The sequence below is a fragment of the Delphinapterus leucas genome, chromosome 2 (assembly GCF_059928025.1).
Source record: "Delphinapterus leucas isolate spDelLeu-1000000601 "Yukka" chromosome 2, BTC_Dleu_Yukka2, whole genome shotgun sequence".
Classification (NCBI taxonomy): Eukaryota; Metazoa; Chordata; class Mammalia; order Artiodactyla; family Monodontidae; genus Delphinapterus; species Delphinapterus leucas.
Window position 1 is genome coordinate 178464246 of NC_143130.1, and position 8024 is coordinate 178472269.

The following is an 8024-nucleotide window of genomic DNA, read 5'->3' on the forward strand; positions in this document are numbered from 1 at the left end:
TTCTAAATACCTTTCTCCGATAAAAGGGACCAAAACTCCTTTGAGAAATGGAAGATTCTAGGGGCAGGGAAAATACAAGATGAGCTTAGAGAATCTTGTAGTACCAAAAAGTAAAGTGTTAAAAAAAAAAAAAGAAAATGCTGGGTGATGTCAAAGGAACATAGGAGCCAACGTGAAAGTGCTCCCCACAGCCAGAGCGGGCTCAATTTTAGCTGGAACAATTCTCAAATAATGATAGCACTGGATTATAATCGCCTATAGTTTTGGATATGTGTATCAAGAGCAAATGAGAACTCACAAGAGGAAACCCAAAATCCAATTCCCCATGGGTTTAGATTACACAGGCTAGCAGACACCTATCAGAACTAAACTGGAGACTCCATCACTGATTCTGGACATCAAAGGGCCACAGGCCACCACCAGCTCAAAGTGCATTTCCTTTTAAGTAAAGGAAATATGTGACAATGGTTGACAATAACTCCCCCCCAACACACACACACAAACTTTGAAAAAAAAGTAAAGTATCACTGATTCAGTGGTATTTTATTTTAAAATATCTTTACTTATTATGGGATTTTAAAAGAAAAATATGTGTTCTAATCAACCACTTTTAAAGTTAAGACAATGAATTGTTTCTGAAATATGACAAACAATCACACGTCCTGTAATGCAGGCCACCATCTACTGAGTGTCTATCACGTGCCCCACGTTGCCAGCTCCTGTCTCCTCACTGCCTTGGTCAGTCCTCCAGCGTCACACGACAGGAAGCCAAGGCTCGGGAGGATGAGGCACTTCCAGCATCGGGGACCTGATGGATCCAGGACATGCTTCACTGCTAGGAAACCACGTCCCTCAGGTAACTCCACATTCTCCCCAGGGATTCAGGTTACCCGAAGGTACTTTTCCAGATAAACTGAGTGTTTCCGCCTCCCCAGGGAATTGCCCTCAAAGCATTCTAATCTTCTTTCATGGGAACATTTCTAAAATGTTACAGATCTCTCTACCTTCCTGAAGGCACATCGGTGACCCAGTATGACCTCTCCTTGACGGCTGGCTCAAGAGAGCGAACCCGACTGTGCATCGTTCTGACACAGCAACAATCCCAGGAGCACCTAAAGTCTGCAGGCTGTATGTCCGGTCCACTTTTGTATTTATCTCTTCACCAAAATAGCACCTGGCAAGTCCTGCTGTCTGCAAGTACATCTACCCCTGAGCCCGACAGCAGGAGGGACAGGGATCCGGGCCTCTCCGACGGCACAGATGCATCACACCTGCCGCTCAAAGCCCCTTCTCGGCTCTGCTGGGTTTGTGGAGCATTTCTCCAAGGCGGCTGATTCAGGCAGTCTGCTCTTTGGATATGGGATCATCAGAACACTGTGCGTCAAATTCTCTACCACGAGTAGTTTAAAGGTAAAGACGGAATGTGGGTGGGGGGAGGCGGGAGATAAAGAAGTACAAAGAATTCAGAATACACAGAGGAAGCCATGATAGAAGAGAGGAAAAGCAGAAGCCCCAGTGACTTCAGAGTCTTGGCAGTGGTAGGTAAACACCATATGCTTTGGCCTGGCTCTGCCCACCTAGTGACCTAGAGTGACAACTCTCTAGTAACTTCACATCACTAACCACCTTTCCTCACGTGATTACGCCTACCGTCTGGGGATGTCATGAGGATGACATTACTGTTCTCCATGCTCCCTGACACGGTTAACTGGCCTATACTCCTTCCTGATCTGAAAAACTATCTTTCATACTAAGAGTTTGAAATCAAGGTCTATACCCCAAAACACTTCGGAAGGCTCTACATCAATGTAGGGCAATTACTGTGTTTTTTAAAAACTTTGCTTTAGATATTTAGAGGCTTCAATTCCTTTGAGATTAAAAAAAAAAAATTGAAACCAGAGTTTCAAACCTTTTTTTTTTTTTCCCCATTTTTTTTTTTTTTTGGCGGTACGCGGGCCTTTCACTGCTGTGGCCTCTTCCGTTGCGGAGCACAGGCTCCGGACACGCAGGCTCAGCGGCCATGGCTCACGGGCCCAGCCGCTCCGTGGCATGTGGGATCTTCCCAGACCGGGGCACGAACCCGTGTCCCCTGCCTCGGCAGGCGGACTCTCAACCACTGCGCCACCAGGGAAGCCCCAAACCTTTTTATTGAAAAGTTTAACAGTTGCAGTGAAGCCATCGTTTACTTCGTTATTCTGACAGAGTTTCCTAAACACATCTGGTCTTGGACTCCTTAGTGTGACACATGTGAAGAAGCTGTAAGCTCAAGCACTTTAGAAGGCTGCTCTGTGGGAGAAGCCCCAGCAGTCTCAAAGGGGCTGATCTAGAACCGGAGAGTTGCCCTCTCCACAAACTGCAACTGGTCACTCCCAGGGAATACATTTCTCTAACCCTATCTGAAACTTATTTTTCAATATATTCAATAGTAACTGATTTACAACTAATTAAATCACAAGGACCTCTAATATCTTTCTTTTTAACTTTCTTTTTTTTTTTTTTTTTGACCACATGGCATGTGGGATCCTAGTTCCCCGACCAGGGATCGAACCCGCGCCCCCTGCATTGGAAGGGCAGAGTCCTAACCACTGGGCTACCAGGGAAGTCCCCGGACCTCCAATGTCTGAAATCTAAGGTTTCAATTATAAAAATCCAACATACACACAACTCTTAGGAACATATAAACTGTTTAAAGTGAGGCATACTTCTACCGCTTAAATTCTTTGTGAACATCAATCATTGATATTGTAGTAAACTTGGACATGAACAAACTCCAGTATGATAATATAAAATTAGCCTATAATCCTCACTGCCCAAAGAACTCTGATATGACATGTTATCACATGAATACAATTTCCCCATTAAGTTGCTCTCATCGATTTAAACCTGTGTCTGCAGATGTAGAGAACAAACGTATGGACACCAAGGGGGGATGTGGCAGGGGTAGTGGTGGTGGTGGGATGAACTGGGAGATTGGGATTGACACGTATACACTAGTATGTATAAAATGGATAACTAATAAGAACCTGCTGTATAAAAAAATAAAATAAAATTCAAAAAAACGAAAACCAAAACCTGTGTCTGTATTTAGTCTCAAATAGGTCTCACGTTGCCTACCTTTCAAAGTGCTGCTTCATTTGTTTACATGCGTAATAGTTTCCATCTCTCAGGTTCTGCATCTTCACAACTTCAGAAAACGTTCCCTCTCCTATTTTGCCAATTGCTTTATAGTCTATAAATGAAAACAATTATAAAAATAAAAGTTTATTTATGCATCTGTTTTGTACTCACTTCCAGATAGCAGACGTCTTTATCTGTAAAATAATCCAACGGCAATGTATTGAGGATACTTCGCCTATGTTTTCTAAGGTTCAGTGTTTCCCTCATTTCAAGAGAGACTGGGTTGTATGTTGGCAACACGCAGTCTCTGCTCCCGCTCGTGCAGCGGGGAACCACATGACCTGAATCCTGACCAGCGAGGAAAGGCTCAGCTCCCCTACGAGATGCTCGCAGACCAAGCATCCACTGAGCCTGTCGGCCCAGGGAAAGTGGCGGGAAGAGTCAGAATGACAGTGCGTTGAACACTACTGACTGCCTGGGCAAGAGATCTCAGGACAAAAGTGAGCTCAGGAGAAAACAGCTACTTTCCAAGCAGAAATGGAAGCAATGAGAGAAGCCCAGAAAGCAAAAGTCTCTTTAGGTTGGAAAAGCTTCCGCAGCCCAAATAATAGGAGGATAAAACCAAAAACATCTTGACAGAAAGCAGCTGTGAGACTTGACAAACAACCTAGTCAGCCTTGCACCAAGGTCACGGGAAGGCAGCCACTCCCCACCCAACCCAGGCGCTTGCCTCAGAGAGGAAGGAGGCTCCTGCAGATTGAGACAGAGAAGCAAAGCAGCAAGGCCCCAAAGAAATAAGACAGGCTTGAGAAGAATGTTTAGAAAAGAACCTTGAGTGTGGAACTGACCAGAAGCAAACAGATCAGAAACCTATTAAACAAACTTGGACCAAAAGGAGCCCATCACCTTTGGGTCCCAAACCGACATCAACACAGAGCAGGCTTTTAAAACTGTCCCCGCTCCAAAGGAGGGCCTCCCCTTCAACACCTCTTTTAGACAGAGCACATTTTTAACACCTTGTGTGAATTCTGATTTGAACAAACCAACAGAAAAAAGGCACAAATGTTTTTAGAATAATGTTTTTTAGAAATGATATGTTTAAAGATTTTAAAAGTCCTTATCTGTTAGCAAGAAGTACTAAACTGTTTTAGGATGAAATGATACTACGTTTAGATTTGCTTTAAAAGTCTATACATTCCCATTCACTTCTGCCGGAAGTATAAACTGGTATAGTCATTTTGGAGGGCAGTTTGACAATATCTATTAAATATTTTAGATGTGTATATCCTTTGACCCAGCAATTCGAATTCTACAACTTATCCTGCAAAACATACTTGCTCAAGTATATGTGAGATGAGAATGTTAGCGTAACATTACTTAATAGGGAAAAACTAAGGCCCCCAAACAGAAAACTGTATAAATTAAATACGGTTTATCTATATAATGGGATGTATTGAATATATTTGAAAGAATGACACAGATACACAGATCCTTAAAAATAATGTCCTTAAAGGCAATACACATACACACACACACACACACACACCAGTTTGTGGCTGCTCTGAGGGATAAGGTTGCAGGTATTTCACTATCTAAGTCAGGTATATTCCATAATGAAAGTACTATTTTATTTAAAAAACAACAATAAAAAATAAAGACTCCAGGAAAAAAAAGTGATGGGGGTAAAAATGACAAAATGTTGATCACTGTTGAAACTAGGTAACAGATACACAAGAGCATTCACTCTACTAATTTCTCTACTTCTGGCATGCTTAAAAGTTTCCATGATGAAAAGTTAAAAGAAAAGGGCAAAACCTCCTCCAGGATCCTCCCTGTCAATGTCCCCTTGTGACTAGCCAGAATAGAAATGACCTCCAGGAGACCTTGGGAGTCATGACATAAAGATGGTGGAAAAGCCACCAGGAAAGACTCTCAAACAGGAATACCCACGTAGGACATTCATACGAACAAGAGAAATACCTTTCTGGTATAAAGGCCATGAGAATTGGGGGTTTAACCATTACAGCACCTAGTAAGCATTATCCTAACATACTAATATATAAATAAATGTCATAATTTACAAAACATATAGAACAGTAGACTTTTCAGAATTTGTATTTGCAAGATTTCACTTGTTTATATTTGTCTGAGATTTTATCCCACTTGTAAGTTACTATCTTAGCCTGCCACTGTTTCATGGATGCTGGCAGAAGACACAGCCTCTTGGGTCAGCGACAAAGGACTTCATTTCTCATGGTACAGCAACATATATGAGCATCAGCATATTAGCATTGGTTCCCGTTGCCCCGAAGTCCCACAGGGGTGACAGGATGGGCCCACGTGACACCTGCACACGCAGTGGATTGCTTTACAGGAGAGGAATCTAGGGCCAATGGCCCAGCACTTTTTCAACAAGCAGTAAACAAGATGAATAGCCCTTGCCATCTGGCACACCCAGCAAGAACACGCAGGGAAGCTCAGGGCCTGAGGCAAATTGTTTACCCAATGGTTCATTACAGTTTAATACCTACATTAATTAACCAGTTTTGCTGATACAGGGTACTTGGTATGGTATTACTCTTATAAAAATTCATATATAGGTAATATTGATTTTAATGCTGTTTTTTTTTCTTCTTTTTTGGCTGTGTTGGGTCTTTGTTGCTGTGTGCAGGCTTTCTCTAGTTGCGGCGAGCAGGGGCTACTCTTTGTTGTAGTGCGTGGGCTTCTCATTGCTGTGGTTTCTCTTGTTGCACAGCACGGGCTCTAGAGCGCAGGCTCAGTAGTTGTGGCGCACGGCCTTAGTTGCTCCGCGGTATGTGGGATCTTCCCGGACCAGGGCTCAAACCCATGTCCCCTGCATTGGCAGGTGGATTCTTAACCACTGAGCCACCAGGGAAGTCCCTAATGCCAATTTTTTTTCTTTTTTTTAGCAGATATTCATTTTTAATTATTATTTATTTATTTATTTTTGGCTGTGTTGGGTCTTCGTTTCTGTGCAAGGGCTTTCTCCAGTTGTGGCAAGCGGGGGCCACTCTTCATCGCGGTGCGCGGGCCTCTCACTATCGTGGCCTCTCTTGTTGTGGAGCACAGGCTCTGGACGCGCAGGCTTAGTAGTTGTGGCCCACGGGCCCAGTTGCTCCACGGCATGTGGGATCTTCCCAGACCAGGGCTTGAACCCGTGTCCCCTGCATCAGCAGGCAGACTCTCAACCACTGCGCCACCAGGGAAGCCCCCTAATGTCGCTTTTTAATCTTACTAAAAAATAACAATTTCAGTGTACATTTTCATATATACTAGCTTCAGGCCATGCAAAATAAGAAAATCCTATTTGTAATCACATATTTGTAGAAATTGGAAAAACTACTTTTCCCCAAAAACAGCATCTAACCATGTTATTACCATTCAAAATACCGTATACCACTACCAGTCTGTAGTAACTGTCACAGGAAGAAAGAAGAACCTGTAACTGCTGTGCATATGGTAGATGCCCAACAACTCCTGAAGAGAAGGTTTGAAGAAAATAATTCTTAAAGCTTTACACAGGGCTTCCCTGGTGGCACAGTGGTTGAGAGTCCGCCTGCCGATGCAGGGGACACGGGTTCATGCCCCGGTCAGGGAAGGTACCACATGCCGCAGAGCAGCTGGGCTCGTGAGCCATGGCTGCTGAGCCTGCGCGTCTGGAGCCTGTGCTCCGCAACGGGAGAGGCCATAGCGGTGAGAGGCCCGCGTACCGCAAAAAAAAAAAAAAAAAAAAAAGCTTTACACAAAAATTTATTTTCCAAAGATGATTTCTAGGGAGGAAAATAAAAGCACTGAGAGTGTGAAGTGTGTTGAATGGTGGTCCCCAAAACGACATGTCCTTGTCCTAAGCCCCAGAACCTGTGAATGTGACCTTATTTGGAAATAAGGTCTTTGCAGGTGTGATTAAGTTAAGGCGCTTGAAACGAGAACATCCTAGACTCTCTGGGTGGGTCCTAAGTCCAATGGCAAGGGTCCTTATAAGAGACACACAGAGAAAGTAGAATGGTGGCTCCAGGGGCTGGTGGGAGGGGGAAATGGGGAGTTGTTACTGAATGGGTACCGAGTTTCAGTCATGCAAGATAAAAAAGTTGTAGAGATTTGTAGTACAACAATGTGCACACAGTTAACAATACTATACACTTAAAAATTTATTAAGAGGGTAGATCTCACGTTATGTGATTTTTACGACAACAAAATAAGAGAGACACACACATGCAGACATAGAAGAGGAGCCCGTGTGAACACAGGGGCAGAGACTGGAGGGACGCGGCCACAAGCCAAGGGACGCCCGGAGCCACCGGGGGGTCGGGGTGGGGGGTGGAAGGAGGGGTCCTGCCCTGGCGGCCTCGGAGGGAGCGTGGCCCCGCCCACACCTTGATTTCAGGCTTCTGCCTCCAGAACTGGAGAGAAGAAATTTCTGTTGTATTAAGCCACCAAATTTGTGACAAAGTGTTGCAGCAGCCCCAGAAATTTAACATAGAATGTAACGGATATCTTTTTTAATCTAAGGAAAACATTCATTTTTTTCACTAAAGGAAAAAGCCTTTCTAAGCATAACGAGGTAAGAAGTCACTCAGAAGAGGCTGATTTATTTGACTACATAAAATTAAAAAGTCTAGCACCTCAAGAAACACCCGAAAAATGGTTAACTAAATTATGAAAAAGCCATACAAACGACTATTATATGGCAGATAAAGAGGGGTAAGGCAGCTCTTTAGCTTCTGACAGGGAACATCCTTTCAAGATATAGTATTAAATGAAAAAGACAAATGAAAGAACGGTGTGTAAACCGTGTTAACATTGCTTTCAAAACAGTTTACACACTGTATCAGGCAGTATGACGGCGCCCAACAATGTCCGTGTTCTAATCCCTGGAGCCTGTGAAT